This window comes from Coffea arabica, chromosome 2c (genome assembly GCF_036785885.1).
Source record: "Coffea arabica cultivar ET-39 chromosome 2c, Coffea Arabica ET-39 HiFi, whole genome shotgun sequence".
Lineage (NCBI taxonomy): Eukaryota > Viridiplantae > Streptophyta > Magnoliopsida > Gentianales > Rubiaceae > Coffea > Coffea arabica.
Genome location: NC_092312.1, coordinates 28097945 through 28106110, shown reverse-complemented (window position 1 = coordinate 28106110; position 8166 = coordinate 28097945). Strand labels below are relative to the sequence as shown.

At 35.6% G+C, this 8166-nt stretch overlaps 1 pseudogene; it reads left to right on the top strand.

Annotated features, from left to right (window-relative positions):
* The first annotated feature begins 2310 nt into the window (after nucleotides 1-2310).
* Nucleotides 2311-7914, top strand: LOC113727110 (putative disease resistance RPP13-like protein 1; annotated as a pseudogene).
* Nucleotides 7915-8166: the final 252 nt, after the last annotated feature.

Below are 8166 nucleotides of genomic sequence, written 5' to 3'. Positions count from 1 at the left end.
TTTAGGATTCAGGATTTTAGGGTTTCAGAGATCAAGAATTAGTGTTTTAGGAGAATAGCATTTTCGGGTTTATGGTTGTAAGATTTTAGTTTGACAATAGTGTGCCTTGATTAGGACTTTAGATTTTTAATTAAAATAGTAATCCTATCGTGCCGCAAAAATATTTTTTAATAGATTTTAATAAACCCAACAACCTTGATTTAATGTTTTAGGGTTTACAAGAATTTGGTTTCTAAGATTTACAATTTAGTGTTTTACGGCTTTAGCACTTAGGCTTTTAGGATTTTTGCATGACAATAACTTTGTCTTGATTATCGCTTTATATTTTTAATCAAAATAGTTATCCTGCCAACAATTGTAAAAGGTAAAACACGCAAGATTTAATCGCTAGATCTTTGATTTAATTTTTTTTCTTTTCCTTTTCAACTACCAAACAAATAACATGCACTTCATAAAAATAACTTATATAATTTTTTTAAATAACATTGCGTTATGAAATTTCTAAAATTACAGTTGAAATTGTAACATATATTAATGACTATTAACTATTAGATTCTTATAACTAATATTCATCGGTGTCAACAAATAAATACGATTCATTAATAACAAAGGAAAATTAGAATTTGATCAAAAAAATTTATTTGATAAAAAAGGAAAAAAAGTTAATATTTTTTTTATAAAAAATAGTCTACACCTTACATGTTAACAATTTCATTCTATTTTTACATTGATCTATGCAATAGAAAGAACTATGCATGTGTACTTTTTCCACCATTTAAATGTATTATAATAAAATAACGTATTTCCAACCATACAATTACCAATTTTTTTTATTATAAAAGAAATATGCATGTATAGTAAATTATATTAAAAAGATTATTGTGAATATGATTTTTTTTAGAGCACATATTTGATGACTTTAGGCACGTGCAAGTTTTAAAATAAAAAAAATTTATTCCTCTGCTAATTACAGATTTTTAAATAAAATTTCTCTAACATTTCTCCGAAATATAAGATTTTAGTAGAGATTTTAAAATAAGATTTTACTACCGACAGCATTTTAGTAAAGGCAAATTCTACAAAACAAACAATATTTACATTTAATTATATATTTTTTATGGAGCTCGTAAATTTCATTTAAAATTTTTTTTCTAACAAGTTTGAATTTAATTTTTTTGGTTGTTTTTTCGGAAGTAAAGGCCCTTTTTTTTTTGCTATGAGCATGTGGTATCCTCACCCTCAGTGAGACTAATTTGGATTCAACCAAGGAGCGTTTGCAGAATTCAACTCCTACTCGGGAGTGAAGATTTGAGACGAACTTTGAATACTAGATATGATTTCAAAATAATAGGGGTCAAGGTTAGTCAGTGAAACGATTGAGAATAAGCTTCATCGCGGGTCAAATCTTTTGAAGGTGTAACATGCACAAATACAACTTGTGATGTCCGTTAGCATTAGAAATGAAACGTGTAATGAGCACACTTAGATTCTGATTCAGCAGCCCTCTGAGATTGGAGTTTAGTCAAGTAAACATAGAAGCTTTCCCGATTAAGACTGATTCCGCTTTAGTTCAAGTAAAAAGGCTTCTTTGGAAATTGGAAGTCATTTTAGAAGATGACATTAAAGAGATCTTAACGAATTTGCAAATTTTGGCTGGTGAACTTAGACAATTAAACTAAGGGCTTCTTATGAGTTGATAGTTTTAGTTGATTATAAATTCTGATTATAGAGATAATCAGTTTTTAATAGTTAAAATTATTAAAATCCTTAATCAATTAAAGAGTAACTCTTGCTGATTCTGATTCTTTTCAAAAACAGCTTTTCATAATCAGAATCAGCAAGAGTTACTCTTTAATTGATTAAGGATTTTAAAATTTTTAACTATTAAAAACTGATTATCTCTATAATCAGAATTTATAATCAACTAAAACTATCAACTCAAAACAAGGCCTTAAGATTGGTAACATGTTAATTAGCATTTGAAGTCAATCTGCAAGCACATTTCTGTGTTTGATTTTCCAACTCTCATCCTTATGAATGCCATAGGAAACATAACAAACCCTTTCAAATCAATGCCTAATTTGTCTTAAAAGGCAATTGTGGAGTTTTAACAAAATTTTATTGTGGCGTCAATATTTGAGCTTTGGCAATAATATCATTTGTTTTCCAACTAGTCATCCAATTGAGACAAATCATTTTATACCTTTTAAGAGTAGAACTGCATTGCTTGACTTATGACATAACAATTTGGTCCAAAATTTCCAATGTCTATATAGTAAAAGAGTAAATTATCCCATAAAAGTTGACGTTGACTTATCAGAAGTAATAGCGCAAATTATAATGCGGTTGAAGCTGGAAAATATCATAACATTTTTCAATTGTGAGTTGTTTGTTCCTCGTTTGACTCTCTGCTAAAGAAGAAGATCATGGTTTGGTGGGAGGCAGTTTTATCACCAGCCCTTCAAGTTTTGTTTGACAAATTAGCTTCAGGAGACATCCTAGAGCTTCTGAGAAGATGGAACATAAATGATTTGCTTCTTGAGAAGCTGAAGATTGCTTATTTCACCTGCACAGTGGTGCTCGATGATGCAGAGGAGAAGCAGTACTTCAATCCAGCAATACAGACATGGCTGGACATGCTGAAAGATGCTGTTTGTGAAGCTGAAGATGCACTGGATTTTCTGGCCACTGAAGCCTTGAGATGCAAAGTGGAGCTTAGCCCTCAAAGCCTTTCAAATCAGGTAAGGAATAAGAACTTTCTTGCAAATAATTTTAGTCCATATGATGAAGGAATGAATGTCAAGATTGAGAAGATTATTGAAAAACTGGAATTCATTGCAAAACAAAAGGGTATTCTTGGTTTGGAAAGTAGTGGAAAAGGGATACATGGAATGATGCACAGAACTCCAACAACTCCATTGGTTGTTGAATCTTGCATTTATGGCAGGGAGAACGAAAAGGAGGACATAATAAATTTATTGTTAGCTGATGATGGAACTAATAACCAGGGATTCTCTGTAATACCAATTGTGGGTATGGGTGGGATTGGCAAAACAACACTAGCTCAGATTGTTTACAATGACAAGAGGATAGATGAGGCTTTTGATGTAAAAGCTTGGGCTTGTGTTTCAGATGACTTCAATTCGATAAATATAACCAAGGCACTATTGGAATCATCAACTGCTAAACCTTGTGATACAATGAACTTGGAGCTTCTTCAGAGGGGCTTAAAACAAACTTTGAACAAAAAGAGATTTTTAATTGTTTTAGATGATGTTTGGAATGAGAATTTTGAGAATTGGAATGAGTTATCAATCTCTTTCATGGATGGGGATCCACGGAGTAGGATCATTGTGACTTCTCGTAACGAAGGGGTTCTAAGAGTCATGAAGGCACTCCCAGCTTATCGTCTTAAGGAATTGTCAGATACACAATGTTGGTTGTTGTTCCAAGATCACACGCTGGAAAATGAAGACTCAGAAAAGTACTTGTCTTTGAGACAAATAGGTAGAGAAATAGTAAAGAAGTGTCAGGGCTTGCCTTTGGCTGTGAAGATGCTAGGAGGCTTATTGGCTTCAAAATTAGATGCCGTCTATTGGAATCAAGTCTTGAATAGCAACCTGTGGGATTTACCTCAAAAAAAGAATTCCATTCTGCCATCTCTAAGACTGAGTTACCATCACCTACCTCCCAATTTGAAGAGGTGCTTTGCATATTGTTCAATATTTCCCAAAGGCTATGAATTTGAAAGGAAAAACTTAGTCTTGCTGTGGATGGCAGAAGGGTTTGTGCAGCCAGGAGCGAAAATTAGTATGGAAGAGGTGGGTGACGAGTACTTTTCAGAGCTACTGTCAAGGTCATTTTTTCAAGAGTCTGCGCTCAATAGATCTCGGTATGTCATGCACGATTTGATAAATGATTTAGCTGGAAGTGTATCAAGGATATCATGTGTTAGGCAAGAGGAGAATTGGCAAAGAGAGCATCTTGAATGGTCTGAAAAAGTTCATCATTTCTCTTACATTTCGCAGCAAATATGATGTCTTCAAAAGATTTGAATCACTGACTGAGGTGTCTTTGCGCACCTTTTTACCTTTAGGATCAGTTTCTGGAACACAGTTCTGTTTCCTGAGTAATAAATTTCCCTGTGACTTCCTGCCAAAATTCAAATGTCTAAGGGTATTATCTATGAGTTGTTATTTCATTACTGAACTCCCAGAATCCATTGGGAATTTGAGACTTTTAAGATACCTTGATCTTTCTTATACTAGAATCAAGAGCCTTCCTGAATCTTTGAATGTTCTATACAATCTACAAACACTTTTATTATGTGACTGTGCTGATCTTAATAACTTGCCAGCTAATATTGGAAAATTGATTAATTTGCGGCACCTTGACATCAGTGGAAGTGGGATACAAGCAATGCCAATTGGAGTAGAAAATTTGGTTAGCCTACGATCATTACCTGAATTTGTTTTGGGTAACGTTGGTCCTCGTGGAAGTGCAACACAAGAGATGCCAATAGGAGTGGATAATGTTGTCACCCCTCCATTTCTACCTGAATTTGGCTTGGGCATTGTTGGTTCTCGCATTGATGGATTAAGAAACTTGTCGCATCTTCAGGGTTCACTTTCACTATCAGGGTTAGAGAATGTGGACAATTTGTGGGATGCCAAAAATGCAAACTTAAAAGGGAAGCAAAAACTTACCACATTGGTGATGGAGTGGAGCAGCACCTTAAGTGAGTTGCAAAATGATAGAGTTGCAACAGATGTCCTTGAGATGTTACAACCCCACCAAAATCTAGAAAAGTTGACAATTAAGGGATACAATGGTAGAAAGTTTCCAACTTGGATTGGGGACCCTTCATTCTCTAAGTTGGAGTGTCTGAGTGTAACTGACTGTAAAAGATGCAGATCTTTACCTCCACTTGGATCTCTACTTTCACTCAAGCATCTCTATATTAAAGGTATGGATGCAGTAAAGAGTATTGGTGCTGAGTTTTATGGGTATAGCAGTTCTTCTTCAAAAACTTTTGCATCACTAGAGACTCTAACATTTGAGGAGATGATGGAATGGGAGGAGTGGCTCTTACCTACTAGTGATGGCCATATGGAAGCATTTCCCAGTCTCCAGGAACTTCAAATTGAGAAGTGTCCAAAACTGCGACAGCAATTACCTCAGCAACTACCTTCATTGGTAAAGCTACACTTAACCGAATGTGAGCAGTTATCTGTTTCACTTCCTCAGATTCCACGACTGAAGATTTTGAACTTAAGAGGCTGTAACTATATGCTACTTAGCAGTAATCTTGCAATCAACTGTCTTGCTTCATTTGAGCTTCACAACATTTCAAGTCTGAAGCATCTACCAGAGTGGTTGCTGCAATATATGCCTACACTTAAGTGGTTGGTCATTGTTGATTGTTCTGACTTTGTACATCTGGCAAGATGCAAGAACGATATGCAATATTTAACGTCTCTTCAGCATCTTGTGATTCGTAATTGTTCTATGTTGGTATCATTGTTTGAGGAAGAACAGCCGCTGCCTCAGAAACTTGAATACTTGGAATTGGACTCCTGCCATAGTCTGAAGAAGCTACCACATGCATTGCATAGCCTCACAGCTCTACAAGAACTGATTATTACAGATTGTCCAAGACTTGAGTTGGTTCCTGGGACCACATTCCCTTCTAATCTGCAAGGCCTGGTGCTCCGAGGATGTGGTCTAGACTTGTTACCTGAACCAATGATAAACAATATCACATCCCTCGAGTACTTGTGTATTGGGGGGTGTTTAGTTCTTTCTTCATTTCCAGGAGAAGGGAGGCAAGTTCCAACTACTTTCAAGCAACTCACAATTGATCAGTGTCCCAATCTTGAGTTTCTTCCTGAAGGGATTACACATAGTAGCAACATATCCCTTGAACTGCTAGAGATTTTCGACTGCCCTTCTATCACATCCTTCCCAGCTGGCCATTTGCCTGCCACATTAAAAGTACTTACTATTTGGAATTGCTGTAATCTGGAGTCACTAGAAGATATTGCAACTGATTCAATGTCTCTTGAATCTCTTCGGATTGGTAACTGTACAAATCTCATTTTCTTACCCAAATGCCTAAACAAGCTTGGATGTCTTGACTATTTGGAAATTGATGGTTGTCCGGGGATTGTCTCATTTCCCCAAGGTGGACTTCCTTCCCGCAGCCTCAAAAAGTTGCATATACTTGATTGTGAGAATCTTATGTTCCTGCCAGAGTTGATGTTAAGCCTCACATCTTTGAAAGAACTGAAGCTGTCCAATTGTCCTAGCATCGCCTCCTTGCCAGACGGTGGTTTTCCAATTAACCTTGTCTCACTAGAAGTCAAGGATTGTGAGAACATTACACCATTGTCCAAATGGGGTTTGCATAGACTAGCATCACTTGAGAAACTCAAGATACATGGTGGGTTCTTGGATGTTGTTTTCCCTGAGTGGTTGCTTCCTTCTACTTTAGACACTCTTCACGTTGGAAACTTACCTAAGCTCAAGTCCCTTTCTCCTTGGTTGCAACATCTTTCTTCTCTAGAGGAACTAAAGATCATGGAATGCCATGAGCTCTTTAACTTGCCAAAAGAGGGAGTACCACCAATGCTTTCTTTCCTAGAGATCAGAGGATGTCCTAAGCTGCAGCAGACCTGTGAAAAGAATTGGTCCGAGATCGACCACATTCCCTGCATTTCGAATCATTTGTGATGCAGACAGTGCACAATGTAAGTGAAAACATATCATTTGAAGTTCTACTAGAAAATAATGATCTCACATAATTATAGACTTGGGGTGGTAATTCTAGAATGGTGGATTCTTTGTCAGGTCTAAGTTCAGTTTAATCCTAAGTTATAGTTCAGATCTCCAAATAAAAGTTTTTTAAATAATAAAAAAAAAACTAAAGTAGGTGGTGTGTATAAGTACTCTCTTGATTGGCATGATCCTAATATACTGACATCAATTTCTTTATTCTTTTACCAGTTTGTGGTTTCATATAGCTGATACCATGTTTAAAGTATTATCATTTGATGATTTTCCTTGACTACAGATAAGCTGGTGGAGAGAAGTTTCCTGGCTCTTTAAGTCTGAAGAATTGAATGACTAGAGTGCTCTTTCAAACCCAAAATCCAGTTAAAGAAAGTTTAATGTAACTGCCAAGTAATTTCGGATAAATGCATGTCTAAGCATTCTGAACTTCTTATTTGTAAGGTGTAACATCTCTGTAAAGATGAAACGTCTCACATTCTTTTTTGATCTCGTAACATGTGTGGCTGTGCCTCTGTCGCCCGTGATTCTCCTTTGCTGCTCTCATTCATGGAATTTGTCCACCAAAGAGCTCATTCATTCTGACCAAGTTCCTTCCCTGAAAAACACGTATGCCTATTAAGGTGTTGACTGCAAACTCTGTCATCAGTAAATGTCTGGTCTTGCAGTGAGGTAAACATGATTTCAGGTCTGGTTTTTTAGAACATTCAATTGTTTCTCTAAAATTTGTGATGAAACATTGTTTCTGTGCCAGGGTTGTCTTAAGGTGGTATTTTTTTCCATCATCTCAAGCCTTGTCCCCTATTCGCCATCCTATGGAAAGGCTTCAGTACTCTCAAACCTGAACTAGGCTTCAGTATTCCCAAACATGAACTTCAGTTCCTAGATTTTGGTATAGACATGCAGTTCCCAAGGGATGAACAGGATGCCTTGGTTTCAAATCTTCATTTTACACAGCTACCAAATCTGCACGGTGCAGGATTGTGTATTGTGCTCACCAAAGAATACATCCAGGAAATAGTTTTGAGTTCTGAATTTCTTTTCTTCGATATACTGGTAGAACTATCAAGTATCTTGAATTGTCAACTACTGAACAGAGATAACATGGCCAATTTTTTTCTTACATTTGAGTGTGTCAATTTTAATCCTTTGTCAATACTAGTAATAGTTCAAGTGCTTTGCACGTGATTGTAATATCTTAAAATATATTTATTCTTTAGATACTAAAATTTTTTTATGAAATTTTGATCACCAACATCATAATAATAGTATTTATATATATATATATTTTTAAGCTAGTTACTTTTAAAAATTTTATTAAATGAAAAGAGATAGAAAACATTCCAATGTAGTTGATATATCCCTTAGCATTGAATT